Genomic DNA, 17129 nt, shown 5'->3' on the forward strand with positions numbered 1-17129 from the left:
TACAGGTGGTAGTTACACAGTAAAATGACTGGTAAAATACAGTGAATTTTGTCATTCTGGTTGGTTTCTTCAGGATTTATGTCTTAATATTCAATTCTGTAATTTTAGGCATTAGCTAGAGAAGACATTGATGAAGCTGTACATGTGATATTATTTAGAGAAAATTATGTTGTGAAGGTAAGAGTTGGCTACAGACTGTGGACCCTAAGTGTGTTCTAGGTAAGCAAGAGTGCTGCAGAGCAGCATGGCCAAGAGGATGTTACTGTATCACAGAGCTTCATTTTGCTGGGAGAAGGAGCCTCTTCTGATTCATTTATTTGTACAGCATAGATCTGAGATTGCACCACCTCCTTGCAGGATCACAGAGAGGTCAGGATTCCTAGATCTGGCTGTAAGGGATCTGAGAGATTGTTCTCACTGCTTCCCCTATTTGTTCTAGTACCGAATAGAAATTCTTTCTGACTAAAACTCACCTCTTTTTCATTTGTTCCCACATCACATGGAGATATGTAAAACCATCAGAAATAGTATTTAAGGGTAATGACTAATTAGTACTGAGAGTTACTATGAAATTAATAAAGGAGTTTTTTCTTTTTCTTTTTTTGTTGGAGAGAGGTAGAGAGGGAGTATGAGGTGGGGGGGGAGATTTTTTTTTTTAAAGATTTACTTATGTTTGAGAACGAGAGTGTGAGTGGGGGGAAGGGAAGAGGGAGAGAATCTCAAGCAGACTCCCCACTGAGCCTGCAGCCTCATGCTGGGCTTGATTTCATGACCCTGAGATCATGACCTGAGCTGAAAACAAGAGTCAAACACTTTTTTTTTTTTAAAGATTTACTTATTTATTTATTCATGATAGACACAGTTTGAGAGAGAGGCAGAGACACAGGAGGAGGGAGAAGTGGGCTCCATGCTGGGAGCCCGATGTGGGACTTGATCCTGGGACTCCAGGATCGCACCCTGGGCCAAAGGCAGGTGCCAAACCGCTGAGTCACCCAGGGATCCCCAAGAGTCAAACACTTAACCGACTCAGACACCTCAATGCCCCAATAAACTTAAAGGAATTTTAATTTAAATAATATATTCATTTACTTTAGAGAAAGAGTAAGTCAGGGGAAGGGCAGAGAGAGAGAGAAACTTCAAGCAGACTCCCTGAGGACCCCTATGAGGGACTCCATCTCATGACCTATGAGATTGTGACCTGAGCCAAAACCAAGAGTCAGATGCTTAACCCACTGAGCCACCCAGGTGCCCCAAAGGAATTTTAATTTAATTTAATTTAATTTTTTAAGGAATTTTAATGAGTGAAGTTTAGTGTTAAAATGATACTTTAACATTTGTATTGTAATTTATAATTTATAAAGGAAGTTCACATATATTCTCATTTGAGCATCAAAAAAGGTAGGTGGGATTGCTCTCCTGTAGATTCAGAGAGAGGCCCTGCTGGAGCAAGTCTAATGCTCTATTATACCAATTTTGTCACAGACTTTACTGATGATGGAGGCTGGAGACATGCAATGGGTGATAGGAACTCTTTGAAATCTTTAAAAAGAAGCAAGAGGTTCATGAATTAGAAATAGTTTGGATGTGGTGTAATCTGAAGGCACACTCTGGTTTAGAACTTTTTCTGGGTTCTTCTTCCTCTATGCTCTCAGGTTCTCTTCCTGAACTTTACTATGTTCTTCAGTTATCTTATGCGAGGACCTTGTGACCTGAATATGTTGAGAGCTTAGGAGTGGAAATAAGTGTTTCCTCCCCTTACTCAAATGAGGGTAAGTGGAAAACTTCTTAATAATTTGTTTTCCTTGTTTGTATCATTTCATTAGAGATTGGATACATATTCTCAACATCTGGATATTTTTAAGGAAAGAAGAAAAGAGATGTTACATAAAAAATGATTGAAAATGTTGCAGAGCCTCTTCAGCAGAGAATTACAGACATTTTAATACAGAGGGTTGGAAAAAATGAAAGAAAATTTTAAATATTTTTAAAAGCACACCAATAAAAGGGTACTGTGAGGTTTTTTTTTTAATAAAGTATAATTTATAGAATCAAGCCAACATTTTCACTGGTTATTCAAACAGTCCTAACATTTTTGTGTTTATGATGAATTCCTGGAATTGTGATACACCCTACACATTTTTAAACTTGGAGTTTCAGAAGGAGAGAATAGAAGTATTGATTTGGAACTAGATTTATCGGGAATGCTTTTAGGTAAATGTAAAGAGAAGAGCAGCTTAAACCGTAAGGACATTTATTATTTACTTAACAAGAAATTGAGAGGTAGGTGGTTTTCTGGTGGGTTCTGGCAGCATAACAATGTCATTAATCACCCATGTTTTTTCCTATAATTCTTTTCTGCTATCTTAATATTTTCAGTTTTTCCTCATCACCCTTATATTTGTAAGCACATTTGATTACTTACAGCTTCAGGTGTTAGATCTGTCTGTGCTCAAGGCAGGAAGAAGGGGTAAGGAATGGTGCCAGGGTACCCTTTTCTTATACCTGATCCCTTGATCTGGAAGCAAGAAGAGTCCCCAGAAACTCCTAGCAGATTTCCCCTTAGGTCTCATTGTCCATAACTGAGTCACATCACAAGTGCTGGGTAAAATCTTAAAAAAAAAAAAACGTGCATGAGAGAGCATGAGTGGGAGTTGGGAGGGGCAGAAGGAGAGGGAGAAGCAGACTCCCCGCTCAGCAGGGAGCCTGATGCGGGACTCAATCCCAGGACCCTGAGATAATGACCTGAGCCAAAGGCAGATGCTCAACTGACTGAGCCACCCAGGTGCCCCTAAGTGTGAGTGGTTTTATGTGACAATAAATTCAGTGTAAAGTCGACTGACTTCTAAGAAATCATCTGGGCTCTTAGGCTATATTAAGGAAGGTGGTACTTAGAGTGGGAAGCATCAAAACCTCCCCTTCCCCTCACCATTGCTGTCTTGTCACTCCTGATTCACACTGTAGAAGGGACCTTCACCAGTTGCAGAACCATTTAGAAGAGGGTGGAGGCTTGACAACACTTCATGAGAGGAAGATTAGGAAGGAATATAGGATATTTAGCCTGAGGAAGAGATGACAGGAGAGAGAATGAAAACTTTAAAAGGCTGACATATTGGTGATGGATTAGATAAATTTTGCGTTGCTTCGGGGTAGAGAACTAGTATCTCTTCCTGGCAGTGACAAGGCAGATTTCAGCTCTGCCTATAGACAGACTGGTGGTAAGAATGACCAAAAGAGCAGAAAGTTCTCAGATTATGGCTAGTTGATGACTTCAGACTAAAGCTTGATGATTACTTCTCATCAAAGGTGATGGGCTCTCATTGGAGTCTAAATTACTTCTGAGGTTTCTTCTAACCCTTTGAATCGATGATTTTATATAAAAACAGAATAAAGCATTTGGCTCTTTGAATCTTGCAAAACATGTCTGTATGCAGTGATTTGCTCTTAGGTGTGATTTTTTCTTTCTAAAGGAAATTGTATTTGGAGACCTTTATGATACTGAAGTATACAACCCTTTTTATATGACAAAAAAGGACCCAAATTATGGAAAGGTAAGTGAGATTCATTCATTCATTCACTCTTAGAAGCTCTAGGTTTGGGAGAAACCTAGTCAATTTAGAAGTCTTGTAATTACTCTGTATTCATTAAAAAATCTACAAAAGCATTTCCTCTGAGTTTTAGAATAGGAACCCGCAGTAATTTCACCTACTGAGGAATTTACAAGTGTGTGATAATCTTTCTGTTCTTTCATTTCTCCACTCACATTCAGCAAACTGGAAGACGAGGAGGGAGAGGAAGACATGGACAGCGAGTGGAGTGGGGGTGACAGGTGTCACAGAATCAGGGCAGGGAGCCATGGCCCAAGAGGCAAAGCTTCTTTCTGTGGGAGGCAGAAGGAGGGATTCAGGAAAAGCTGCCCAGAGAACCAGTAGTTGGGCTTATAATACATTTACACATTTTAAACTTGCCAATATAGGAATTAATTTTGAGTTGAAGGTTCCAGTTTTTTACTCCTGTGTAGCAAAAGTAGCCAGCTGGTATTATAAGTCATTAAAAAAAAATGTGTGTGTGGCTCTGAAGAGGGAAGTGCTTTGTTTTGCTTGTTCCAGAAAACAAAGGCAGATCATTGTTACGAAGATAAGAAGGCTCTTTGGCCCTGAGAGACTCACTAATATGATGTTGGTCAGTCATTTTGCTGCCTCACTTATTCAGGAACTGTTTACCTCATACATATTTTGGGGACCAGTATTGGGTCAGGTGTATGGGGGAAAGTAAAGAATGGGAAAATGGCCCCTAGTCTAAAGCCTATAATGAGGAATGAGGAGGAGACAGCTACCTTTATCTGCAATCTCTGTACCCCAGTGTCTCAACACTCATCCATACTGAGGCTCACCTGCCCTCCTGTTCTCACGGACCCTTAAAGACTGGTCGTCAGGTCTCCCGGTAGCACTCTTACTCCCAGGCCACTTAGGAGCACTGCCTTGTGCTCCTTTTTTTTTTTTTTTTAAGATTTTATTTCTTTATTCATAGAGACACACACAGAGAGAGAGAGAGAGGCAGAGACACAGGCAGAGGGAGAAGCAGGCTCCATGCAGGGAGCCCGATGTGAGACTCGGTCCTGGGTCTCCAGGATCACGCCCTGGGCTGAAGGCAGACGCCAAACCACTGAGCCACCCAGGCATCCCCATCTTGTGTTCCTAAAGCATCCTGATATTTCTCATGACTAGATTGTCACTGTGTGTGACTTTTATTCTAGACTGAGAGGTCCTTGAGGACAGGAGCTCAATGGAATGTGGCGTACGATGGTGTCAGCAAATATGTATTGACTGGTACAGTGATGCAGTAGGATTCTTTTTTTTTTTTTTGAAGTAGGATTCTTGACAGAGTTTGTTGCTTTTATCTGGATGATAGAGGTCAGTCACTTATGGCTCAGTGAAATGTCCTGAAGTAAGACAGATGACATTTCTTTCCCTGCTCTGCGGATTGACATTATTCATGGTCCTTATTCTTTGGTGTACAGTAGGATCATACTTGAATGCTTAAGATAGATTTAGCTTAATACAAACTGTACTGGGATCCTCAGAGTTATTTTTCTTGTAGGTTATGATCTCATCAGTTTGTGATCCTCTGTTTAGAAGACAGCAAGAAGAAAAAAAAAACAAGAAAAAAAAAACAAGAAGACAGCAAGAGATGGATGAAGAGAGCTGTTTTTTAATATAAGACAGGTACTTTTGTGATCACTGGGCTTTATTTTTTAGAGATTCCTAATTGTCCAGTGATTTCCTACCCCAAGAGTGACTGGAGTTGACTTTAAGAGTGTTTAGATTTTTTTTTAAATTTTCCTGTAGGAAAACGATATATATTAAAAGAGTTTATTTTTTTTAAAGATTTATTCATGATAGACACAGAGAGAGAGAGAGAGAGAGAGAGAGAGGCAGAGACACTGGCAGAGAGAGAAGCAGGCTCCATGCCGGGAGTCTGACGCGGGACTCAATCCCGGGACTCCAGGATCGCACCCTGGGCCAAAGGCAGGCGCTAAACCACTGAATCACCCAGGGATAACCCATTAAAAGAGTTTAAAAGACAGAGAAGGCCAGGCTTTATGCCAAACTGCCCCAATTCATTTTACTCTATATAGTGTTATTCCAGAAGAGCAGCATTAAGCCTCTGCCAGGTCTGAAACAAGCAAAACTCATAGAAAATGCAGGTAAGGGTGCACTAACTAACAAATCTTACACTCTCCATAGTTTTGCCTTTTACAGAATGTCATATGGGTAGAATCAGACAGTATATATAGAGCCTTTTCCAGGTTTTACTTTCATCCTTAAAGGATGTTTCCAAAGGATTAAGAATGTTTGGTTGGCAATTATTTTCCTTTGACACGTATCCTGCTGTATTTTTAAAAAATTCTACCCAGAAGATGATTTTAATCAACATATAGGAGCTTGATAAAATCCATTCACACTTGTAGGATAGCACCCCACTTTTAAAAGCTGGTCCCAGGGTACTAACTGAATTTCCCAGTGAATGTTACTAGTAGCAAATTTATTTGTCTTCTTCTTATGATAACACTCCAAAGATTTTTTCCCACACATTTTATTTTTTTATAAGTGTTTTAATCACCCAGTGCTCATCATGACAAGTGCACTCCTTAATCTGTATCACCTATTTAGTCCATCCTCTAACCCGCCTCCCCTCTGGTAACCATCAGTTTATTCTCTATAGTTAAGAGTCTGTTTCTTGGGTTGTCTGTTTCTTTCTTTTCCCCCCATTGCTCATTTGATTCTTAAGTTCTATATATAAGTGAATTCATAAGGTATTTGTCTTTCTCTGACTTATTTTACTTAGCATTATACTCTCTGGCTTCACCCATGTTGTTGCAAGTGGCAAGACTTCATTCTTTTTTTATGGCTGAATAATAATTCCATTACACATGTACACACACACACACACACACACACACCACATCTTCTCTATCCATTCATTTCTCAATGGACACTTGAGTTGCTTCCATATCTTGGCTGTTGTAATTAATGCTGCGATAAATCTGTAAATGTAGGGGTACACGTGTCCCATTGAATTAGTGTTTTTGTAATCTTTGGGTAAATACCCAGGAGTGCAGTTGCCAGATCGTAGGGTAGTTCTATTTGAGGAACCTCCATGCTGTTTTTCACAGTGGTGTACCAGTTTGCATTCCCACTAACAAGGTAGGAGGATTCCTTTTCCCTCACATCCCTGCCAATGCCTGTTGTTTCTTCTGTTGTTGATTTTAGCCACTATGACAGATCCAAGGTGATAGCTCATTGTAGTTTTGATTTGCATTCTGATGATGAACATCTTTCATGTGTCTTGGTCATCTGTATGTCAGGAATAAATCCCTCTTGGTTGTGGTGAATAGTTTTTTTAATGTATCATTGGATTTGGTTTGCTAATATTTTGTTGAGGATTTTTGCATTTATGTTCATCAGAGATATTGGACTATAGTTTTTTTTTTGGTGATATTTTTATCAGATTTTGGTATCAGTGTAATGCTGGCCTCATAGAATGAATTTAGAAGTTTTTTTCCTTATCTATTTTTAGAATAGTTTGTCTCCTCCCCATGTTTTAAGTATAGGGCGTCATATTTTACACTCTTTCATTTTGTGAGTTCCTTGACTGATTTTTTACAGAAATACTCATTTTTACTGCTTTTGTATTTCCTGCCTTCATACTGTCATTTGTTGTTTTTCTTTTCTTTTTTTTTAAGATTTTATTTATTTATTCATGAGAGACTCAGAGACAGAGATTTAGGCAGAGGAATAAGTAGGCTCCATGCAGGGAGCCTGATGTGGCACTTGATCCCAGGACTCTGGGATCATGCCCTGAGCCAAAGGCAAATGCTCGACCACTGAGTCACCCAGGCATCCCTGTTGTTTTTCCATTCAGTCTCCTTTAATACTTCTTGGTGGGCTGGCTTAGTGGCCATGAACTCCTTTGGTTTTTGTTTGTCTGGGAAACTTATGCTTATTCATTATTTTTAAGTAGGGTCCATGCCCAGCTTGGAGTCCAACCCAGGACTTGAACTCATGATCCTGAGATCAAGACTTGAACTGAGATCAAGAGTCAGACTCTTTTTTTTTTTTTTTTTTAATGATAGTCACAGAGAGAGAGAGAGAGAGAGGCAGAGACACAGGCAGAGGGAGAAGCAGGCTCCATGCACCGGGAGCCCGATGTGGGATTCAATCCCGGGTCTCCAGGATCGCGCCCTGGGCCAAAGGCAGGCGCCAAACCACTGCGCCACCCAGGGATCCCAAGACTCAGACTCTTAACCAACTGAGCCACCCAGGCACTCCTGTCTGGGAAACTCTCTCCTCCTAGTCTTGTTGGATAGAGTATTCTTGGTTGCAGGTTTTTCCCATTCACTTTGAATATATCATGCCACTCTTTCTGATTTGGAAGCTTTCTGCTGAAAAATCCAGTGATGTGGTTTCCTTTGTATGTAACTTTCTTCTTTGGTATTGCTGCTTTAATATTTTTCTTTATTACTATATTTTGCCATTTTGATGACAATATGATCTGCTTTTTTGATTTTGTTGGGGGTTCTCTGTGCCTTCTGGATCCAGATATCTGTTTCCTGCCCTAGATTAGGGAAGTTTTCATCTATTATTTATTCAAATGAATTTTATGCCCTCCTTTCTCTTTTCTTCTAGTAGGACTCCTATAATACAATTGTTATGTTTGATAGTCACTGAATTCTCTAAGTCTGTTCTTGTTTTGCATAATTCTTTTTTCTCTGTTTTGTTCAGCTTAATTACTTTCCATCACTCTGTATTCTAGTTCATTAATTCATTCCTCTGTTTGTTCCAGCCTGTTGTTCATTACATCAAGTGTGTGTTTCATTTTGTTTACTGAGCACGTTATCTCTATGTTATTCCTTATCTCAGTGTTAATTATCTCATAGATATCTCCATTGTTTTCTCAAGTTCATTGTGTATTCTTTTGAATATTCCTTTAAATTCTCTATTAGCCGTATTATTTATCTCTTTTGCTTAGATCTCTGGCTATGGCCTTGTCCTATTCTTTCATTTGGGACAAATTTCTCTGTCTTCTCATTTTGAGAAGATTCTATGCTTGTTTCTGTGTGTTATAAAAATCAGCTACACCTTCTGTTCTTGAGGGTAATGGTCTTATGAAGAAGAGGTCTATAATGCCTTGCTGTGCAGTATTTCCTGTTCGCCAGGGCCTGACACTTCCAAGAGTGTCTCCAATGTGTTCTCTGTGTGCTCTACTCTTTTGTCATGACTACTTTATCCTTCAGGCCAGTCATCTCCAGAGGCTCTCTGCCTGTTGTGGGGAGTGTTTGGTCCCTGGCCTGAATGTGGTGTGTTATAGGTGTGCTCTGGTCTGCTTGTTAAATGATACCTGTCACCACCACCCCTGGAACTGAGGCTCTGCAAAAACTCCTGGGTCAGGAAATGTGGTATGGGCAGAAATTTGGACCCATCTTGTGGAGGAGGAAGCCTGATGCACTGGGACTAAGGGAAGCATGACTTCAGAAAGGGCAGTTCCACTGGAGCACAGGGTGGGGCAGGGGTTGGTGTAAGCAAGTTAGGTAGCAAGTGTCACGGTTCTCACAGGACGCCCTGTGCTCATGCTGAGGGATAGGGGAGGGAAATGGTGCTTGCCAGTTCCTTTGTTCCTGGAGGGGCCTGTGAATGCTGCCCCTTTAGGACACATTCTGAGATAAACAACTAATTTCCCCACTGTGTGTCCCAGGTGCTCTTCAGATCACTGTTTCCATGCCCTATATCTGCAGGCTGGTTGCCCTGCCTTCTCTCTAAGAGCACACCCAATGTCTTCTAAGCTCTCCCAGAGCCAATTATGCTGACTTTTATTTATTTATTTTTTTCCAAGTATGCTGACTTTTAGAACTCCAGGCTTTAAATCATGAAATTTGGCCACTTCTGCTTTCCAAGCCAGTTACTGTGGGGATTCGTTTTCCCCCTGTGGGCCTCTGTTAGTCTGCCTCTCATCCTTCTCCACTACCACATCTCCCTTCCCACTGGCCACAATCTGTTTCTTTCCCAACCGAGTCTCTTCCTACTTTCTTTGATGCGGCCTCTTTTCTACGTTTATTTGTGGAGGTTGTTCTGCCAGTCTTAAGGTTGACTTTGGGGTACTTAGGATGATTTGATAGTTATCTAGTTGTATTTGTGGGACAAAGTGAGCCTAGGGTCTTCCTCTGCCACCACGTTCTCCTTCCTCCTATCCTACTGTCTTTTACTCTTTCAGTTGAAAACTCAGCTGCTAGTCTCACTGTTGATCCTTTGAAGAAAACTATCTTTCTCTAGATGCTTTAAATTTTTTCTTGTCTAATTTTCTGTAGTTTCATATGATGTTTCTAGATGTGAATTTTCTTTTATTTATCCAACTTGGGATTCGTAGGTTTTCTTGTACCTGTAAATCGATATCTTTAATTAGTTCTGGGACATTCTCATTTTATTTTTGTTTATTACCTTTGCCATATTCTCTCCATACTCTCTATGGTACTCCAGTTAAATATATTTTAGATTTTCTCACTGTATCTTGTCTTTTTGGATACACCTTTTTGTGTGTATTTTTTATCTTTTTTTGTTACTTTATACTTGATATTAGATATTTTACTAATTATCTCTTCAGTTGTATCTAATAATCTTTTGTTAAGCTCATCAGTAAGCTATTTTCAGGAGTTATTTTTATAGTTCTAGCATTTTATTTCATTCCTTTTCAGATAGGTTTGGGGAAGGCTGTCTGAATTCAGGGTCTGGAAGGTCTCCATCCCCTACCAGGGACCTTATCCCAACGCACTGTTTGACTTGCTTACTACTGAGAGGGAGGTGTTGAGAGCAAGGTTAACTACTCAACTGCTAAGATAGCAAGGTTAACTACCCAACTGCTAAGATAGCAAGGTTAACTACCCAACTGCTAAGATAGCAACCATACCTGGGAGAAAAAAATCCACCAAGGATATGCTGGGACCATGGAGGAGTCAGTCTATACCCTGCTACCCAAGGTTGGCAAGTTCCCCCAGCAGAGAAGATAGTCAGAGATTGCCAGCTCATTCTGAGAAAGCTCTTTCCTCTCTGAAATTGTCCAATGACTTTAAGATTATGAATTTTTTTTAAGGGTGGTGGTAGTCAATATTCTGTTTTTCTAGTTGTTGCAGCAGGAGTGTTGGCCTGTGCAAACTTGTAAGTCCTAAACAAAAAGTAGAAGTCCTGTTGTGCTCTCTTGATATTTCCTTTTTGTCTCTCATCCTGGATTTTGCTGGCATGAACAATGCTACTTTCTGTTTCCAATTCTGACTTGGAAGTTTTATGTTTTATTTCTGCTATCTTGGCTTCTTTATAAATTTTAATATTTTAATTGAAACATCAATGATTATGATTATGATTATTATCCTCCAGGAAGGCAAAGGCTATATTTCCTCATCCCCCCGTTCTTGCTCCTCAGCTCTTTCAATGGTTTCCTCCCCTTTAGTCTGGTATCCTCTGGGGAATTCTTCACCTTGCAGCTGGAGGAGTCTCTCTGAAATGATCAACCCTCTCTAACTGAAAACCCTTCAGAAGTTTCCCATAACCCTTACAATGAAGTCCAGACTTTAACATAGCACATTAGGTGCTGTCTGGGTACTGCCATCCTTTCTATCTTCATCTAAAAAAAATTCCTTTCTCTTAAAGAAAAGAAACTACAAAAAATCAGGGTCAGATCAGCACAGTTATAAGTGCCTGAACTGCCACACTGGTTCATGCCTCTGCCTCTTCTTTGCATTGCTGGCCATCCCAACCCTGGCAAAAGAGGAAATTATCACCTGGGGATATACTGCCACACTCTCCATTTGCCTTTTCCTACCCCAGCAAGCCCCTGAGGGCAGGGACTGTGTTGTCTTTATCTTGGTGTTCCCAGCACTTAGCTGGAATGCAGTGGAGGATGAGAAAATGCTTGTTGAAGGAAGGAAGGGAGGAATGGAGGAGTGAATGGAGGAATGAAGGAGAGGCTTATATGCTGTGATAGGCCTGGGCTTCCCAGGGCAGGGATGGGACAGCCCTGGGGAGACCCTCAGGGAGGATACACCTAGAGGTGCCTCCACATGGCTGCTCAGTAAAGTAAGGACTTAAAGACAAGGTGGCTATATTGGAGTTTAATTACAATTAATTACAGAAAAACAGAATCCTTTTTTTTGTTTTTAAAGATTTTTTATTTATTTGACAGAGAGTGTGCATGTATAGTGGAAGTGGGAGAGGGCAAAGCAGGCTCCCTGCTGGATGCAGGACTCAGTCCCAGGAACTGAGCCAAAGGCAGGTATTTATTATTTATTTTTATTTTGTAAAAAGATTTTATTTATTAATTCATGAGAGAGTGAGAGAGAGAGAGAGAGAGAGAGAGAGGCAGAGACACAGGCAGAGGGAGAAGCAGGCTCCATGCAGGGAGCCTGATGCAGCACTCGATCCCAGGACTCCGGGACTGCGCCCTGGGCCGAAGGCAGGCGCTAAACTGCTGAGCCACCCAGGGATCCGAAGGCAGGTGTTTAACCAACTGAGCCACCCAGATGCCCCAAAAGCAGAATCCCTCTTACATTAAAAAAAAAGAAAAAAAGAAAAAAAAAAGGCAGTGGGGAGCGGGTGGCAATTTTGTAGACTTGGTAGGTTAGAAAGCAGTGGTCTATTATGGGAGCCATGGTCACTGTCTCAGCCCATTTGACTGCTATTACAGAACTCCAGAGACTGGGGGCCTTATAAATAAAAGAACTTTCTCATAGGTCTGGAGGCTGAAAGTGCAGGAGAAGGTGCTGGCAGATTCAGTGTCTAGTCCTTAGGTGGCACCTTCTTGCTGTGTTCTCATATGGTAGGGGGGGCGAGGGAGCTTTCTAGGGCCTCTTTCATAGGGGCACTCATCTCATTCATGAAGGCCATGTCCTTGTGACCTACTCATCTCCCAAAGGCCCCACATCCTAATGCCATCACACTGGGGGTTAGGTTTCAACATATGAATTTGTTGGGACCATGGCAGTCAGAAGGACAGCCAGGCTGCTTAAGGGACTAAGAGCCATGTCCTCTCCTCTTTGGGACTTTGTGCCTTTCATCAGAGCTGCCTTGTGAAGTTGCTTCCTTTCTCCGCACACTGGCTTTCTCTGTGTTCTTATGCATGTACTGGAAGATGGGTGCCCCAGGCCTGCCTGAGTTTCTAGTGTGAGCACTCCAAGACTGCCTGGAAGTTACCTGGTCCCACTTACAACTGTAGGGACCAAGGCTCTGGACCAGGTACCTCAGCCATGGGCAGAGAAGGGTCACATGACTCATGGTCCATCTAGTGGTTGTGCCAACAGGTGTGGGTGGGGCAGGCTGCCTGATGGACAGCCACCAAGTGATGTCTACTCAGGCCTGCCTTTTCATGAAGTGAGTACTGAGTTTGTAAAATTAATGTTCTGTTCAGACAATTATTGAACAATACAATTGTTTTTATGGAGTTACTTTTTAAAAAAATTATTCATGAGAAGCAGAGAGAGAGAGGGGGAGAGAGAGAGAGAGAGAGAGAGAGAGAGAGAGGCAGAGACACAGGCAGAGGGAGAAGCAGGCTCCTCGCAGGGAGCCAGATGTGGGACTTGATCCTGGATCCCAGGATTACGACCTGAGCCGAAGGTAGGCGCCAACCACTCAGCCACCCAGGCATCCCTGGAGTTATTTTTTTTATGTTTTTCTTTGCAGTCCTGAAAAACTTACCTATACAGAAAATAAATATCTGCCTGATAAAGAGAACAAGACTACCGACCTACGAATAAAAGGGATGAGAAGAATTGTGTGGTGAGCAGAAGAGATCTTGGGGGCAAGGGGGAAGATCAGGTGGGTGGCAAGAGTTTGCAACATGCACAGGATAGCAGACCCTGATATTGAAATCTGAATCATTGACAAATCCCTCCTCCCATGGGTTCTGCAGGGCAGAGAAGGCAGGAGCCAAAGAAGGGAGTGAAAAAGAGGATGCAGAAGAGGCTTTATTTTATGCACAATGATGGGTTTGCTTCTCAACTCTGTGCTGCTGCATATGGGCAGCCCGAGGCAGGGAACCTGAGGCTCTAGAAACTCAGAAAAGGAGCATTTTGGTGAATGCTGGGGGGGACAGACTATGCCCTTTTAAGATGAGAGAAACCCTGGCCACAGTGTTCTGCCCTCTAAGATTTCTTTTCTCTTCTGCCATTTTTCTAGCATTCATACATCCAAACCAAACCAAAAGATTTGTTTTCCTTAGTAGTCATAATAGGTGGGGATGTTCTGAAATGAAATTTATATGAAAAATTAGGCCAAATGACGGTTTCAATACATGAAGGTTTTTGTTTTTTTAAAGATTTTACTTCTTTGAGAGAGATACAGAAAGTGAGCATGAGCAGGGGGAGGGGCAGAGAGAAGAGAAGCAGGCGCCCTGCTGAGCAGGGAACCCAATGCAGGGCTCCATGCCAGGACCCCGGGATCATGATCTGAGCCAAAGGTAGGTATCTAACTGACTGAGCCACCCAGGCAGCCCCATGAAAGTTATTTCATATGTAAGCTTTTTCCACACACAGGTTGCTTTTCTTTTTCTTTCTTTTTTTTTTTTCAAAGATTTTGTTTATTCATGAGAGACAGAGAGAGAGACAGAGGCAGAGACACAAGCAGAGGGAGAAGCAGGCTCCATGCAGAGAGCCCCATGTAGGACTCGATCCCGGGACCCTGGGATCACGCCCTGGGCTGAAGGCAGGTGCTCAACAGCTGAGCCGCCCAGGGTCCTATCCACACACAGGTTTCTTATTAAAAGCTCACAATCTGATTGGCACATGAATAGCTCCTGCTCTCTCTTCCCTTCCACCCTCTTATCTCCCACATCCTATATCCTAATGCCCCAGGGTGAGGACACTTCCAGAGAAGCCTTCAGGTACTTGGGAACTGTAAGGGTTCATGACTGTCTGGGGTGCAATGGATCTTTGCGTTCACCAGCTGCCCCCCTCTTGCCTCCAGCACATAGAGGACGAGGGACTAGTTCTTCTGCATAGCATGAAAATCTTGTGAGATAGTTTATGACCTAAGTCCTACCCAATCCCACTGTTTTCCCCAGTCTCTCAGAGAGAAACAGATTCTCTATATATGGTAAGTTTCCATACCACTTTCCTCAGCAGTTGTCTCTGTGAATAATTCTGAGAGCCAAGCCCCTCAGTCAGTTCTGAATGGGACCGCAGTCAGCTCAGCTCTTCTGGCAGGTAACCTAACCACTGTTACCAAGAGAGTCAGAAAATGGACTGTGGTTTACACACAAGAGAAGTTTCTCGCTCAGGTACCAGAATGGGGTAGATTGGCAGGCTGTTCCTCTTTGATGCAGCCTTTCAGGACTCTGATGGAAACTTTGTCATCTTCAGTGCCCAGATTCCAAGGCTGCCCTGGGGAAATCATTCCTGTCAACCCGAGAAGGTAAGAGGGCCCCTCACTGCTCTCAGCACAATGGCAGGGAAAGCAAGTGTTTTGTGGATAGCTGGTCATCTCTGTTCCACCAGTAAAAGGTTAGTACCATGTGGAGTCCAAAGATATGGAAAGCCTTGGCTGGGAGTTGAAGACATCAGAGGAGCAGGGGAGCAGGGAGGGGAAGGCTGCTTGGAAGGTCTCAGCTCAGGGTTGAGTGTTGGGTAGGATCCTCCGAGGCCTTCCTCCCTGCCCCCGTAAGTTCCTCTTCCCTACCCTACACTTAGCCTTTCCCTCTGTTCATAGGTTTGAGGAACCAGACAGTGTAGACCGCAATCCTGGGTGGCTGGGGAAGGCCAGCAGAGGCAGGGGGCACAGACTGTGGAAATAAGAGTGATGACAGCAGAGGTCCTGGGGAGGCTGCTGGGGGTCAGGCGAGGCTGCCAGGAATCGTGCTAGCTGTGAGGAGGCCACTGGCAATAAGTCTTCGCTGGGCTTTAGTTTGTAGTGTCTGCAATGGCTAAAATGCTGCCAACAGGTTTCCTCTCTCCAGACATGTGAGAAACAACCAAATAATAATAGTTACCATTTAGTGAGCACTTGTGAACTGGGAACTGTGTGAGGTGTTTTATTCCATGTAAAAGTTTTCACAGCAAGATGGTAATATTATCTCATTACACGAAGCATAGAGGGGGTTCAGCAGCTTGTTCAAGGTCAGCTGCATAGTCTAGATTCCAGGTTCAGGCCCTCTGGTGCCAAAGCACTGGGCTGCTCACCAGAGCACACTCCCTCCTCGCCCCTGTAATGTCAGTCACACTGCTCAGGATTTGGGTCCCTTTCAGAGGGTGGTTATCTTGCTGGTCTGCCACAGTGTCCTGATCCTGAAGAGCACTGAGGGAGGGGTTGGCGCTTGCTGGGCACCCCTCAGGTCTCCTCAGTCCTTCCCTGGGGGATGCAGGTAGGCTAAGGACACACCCCCTTCCCTTACCCTTCAGAAAATTGGGCTCACGTCTCAGGAGAGAACTTGGTTTCTTAAGGGACAGTAGCTTCATTCCCAGGTCAAAGTGGGTGACTGGAGTTGCTAGGAGTACGGACATTGAATGTGCTCTAAAGTTTCCTAGAAGTTGTCTGACTTACATCCTGCAGGCTCCTCTATTCTGAATCTGAATGGAACCCTGACATATGTAGACACGGAGAAATGGCTCTAGCCACGGTTCAGCTCAGTGAAAATTCAAGTCTTGGGAAAAGGATTATTCTGTAGCTCGAGTCACAAGTAATCCCAGAGCTGGTTTTAAGCCAGCCTGACCCATCAGTAACGGCCTCAGGCTTTGGAGGTCAGCCAGTCAGAGGCAGACATGGACATCGACCCATACCTGCCTCCGAGACCAACACATAACTTGCTTCCCAAGACCCTATGGGAGACCCTGTATGAGATCAGTGAGGCTGTGCCTGACTGGCCAAACTTTTACCTTAATATGTCCAGTTGTTTTGGTTTCAGATGTTGAGTGAGCGTCTCTTCTGTTGACAATGGGGCCATATTTCTTTTACATCTAAATTTTAATAAGTCAGTGCCCAGGATTAATACCTGGAATGATGGATTTTTCTTTTTTACTTGAATATTCTGGGTTATGTTTTCTAGCTTTTTTTTTGCCCAATGATTATGTTGAGACAGAAACGGCAGCTGGGGTGAGGGACATCGGAATCTTTCCTCACACTCCCTGGGCATCAGGGCTCCTGCAGCCTGCATGGTTCTTTCCAAAAGACAGATCCTTGTCCCGCTGTACGCATTAACCCAGGGACTTAGTGGGTAAGACCTTATTTTTATCAATATTCAAAACAAATTTCATACTCCAAATCCAGAGCCCCAGCAAGCAGCTCTGAGAGGAGAGGTGATAGGAGGGAGAGGTGTTGCTGGAGCTGAGGCTGAAGATGCGTAAGTTACCTCTGAGTTTCCTGCTCACCCTTGTGAGCAGAAGGACCCACAGAGCGCAGGAGTCTAGTGGTCAAATAACCCAAGCCCCAGAGTCCAGAGCAAGTCAGAGAGGCTCCGGGCTCCTAGGCGCTCCCCCCTCCCCACCCAGTCCTTGGATTTTACTACTGTCAGCAGAACGGAATTGGTTTCATCACAAGGAACCCCTGAACTTACCTTTTAAGAGCCTTTTAGGTGGAAAGTAAATCAAATTTGCAAAGAAG

At 43.0% G+C, this 17129-nt stretch overlaps 1 protein-coding gene across 5 annotated transcripts in view; it reads left to right on the forward strand.

Moving 5' to 3' along the window:
* Nucleotides 1–14949, forward strand: part of LOC112664709 (protein FAM228B) — a 45385-nt gene extending 30436 nt beyond the window's left edge. For 2 of the 5 annotated variants that reach the window (XR_007403295.1, XR_007403299.1), the window contains exons 8-13: nt 1653–1769; nt 3468–3548; nt 5098–5222; nt 13221–13316; nt 13855–13995; nt 14897–14949. The gene's annotated coding sequence lies outside the window, so the exon portion shown is untranslated. Of the gene's footprint in view, nt 1–1652; nt 1770–3467; nt 3549–5097; nt 5223–11727; nt 11818–13220; nt 13317–13854; nt 13996–14896 lie in introns of all 5 variants that reach the window. The other 3 variants (XR_007403296.1, XR_007403298.1, XR_007403297.1) reach the window with 3 other exon arrangements.
* The last annotated feature ends 2180 nt before the right edge of the window (nt 14950–17129 follow it).

The sequence above is a fragment of the Canis lupus genome, chromosome 17 (genome assembly GCF_003254725.2).
Source record: "Canis lupus dingo isolate Sandy chromosome 17, ASM325472v2, whole genome shotgun sequence".
NCBI lineage: Eukaryota > Metazoa > Chordata > Mammalia > Carnivora > Canidae > Canis > Canis lupus.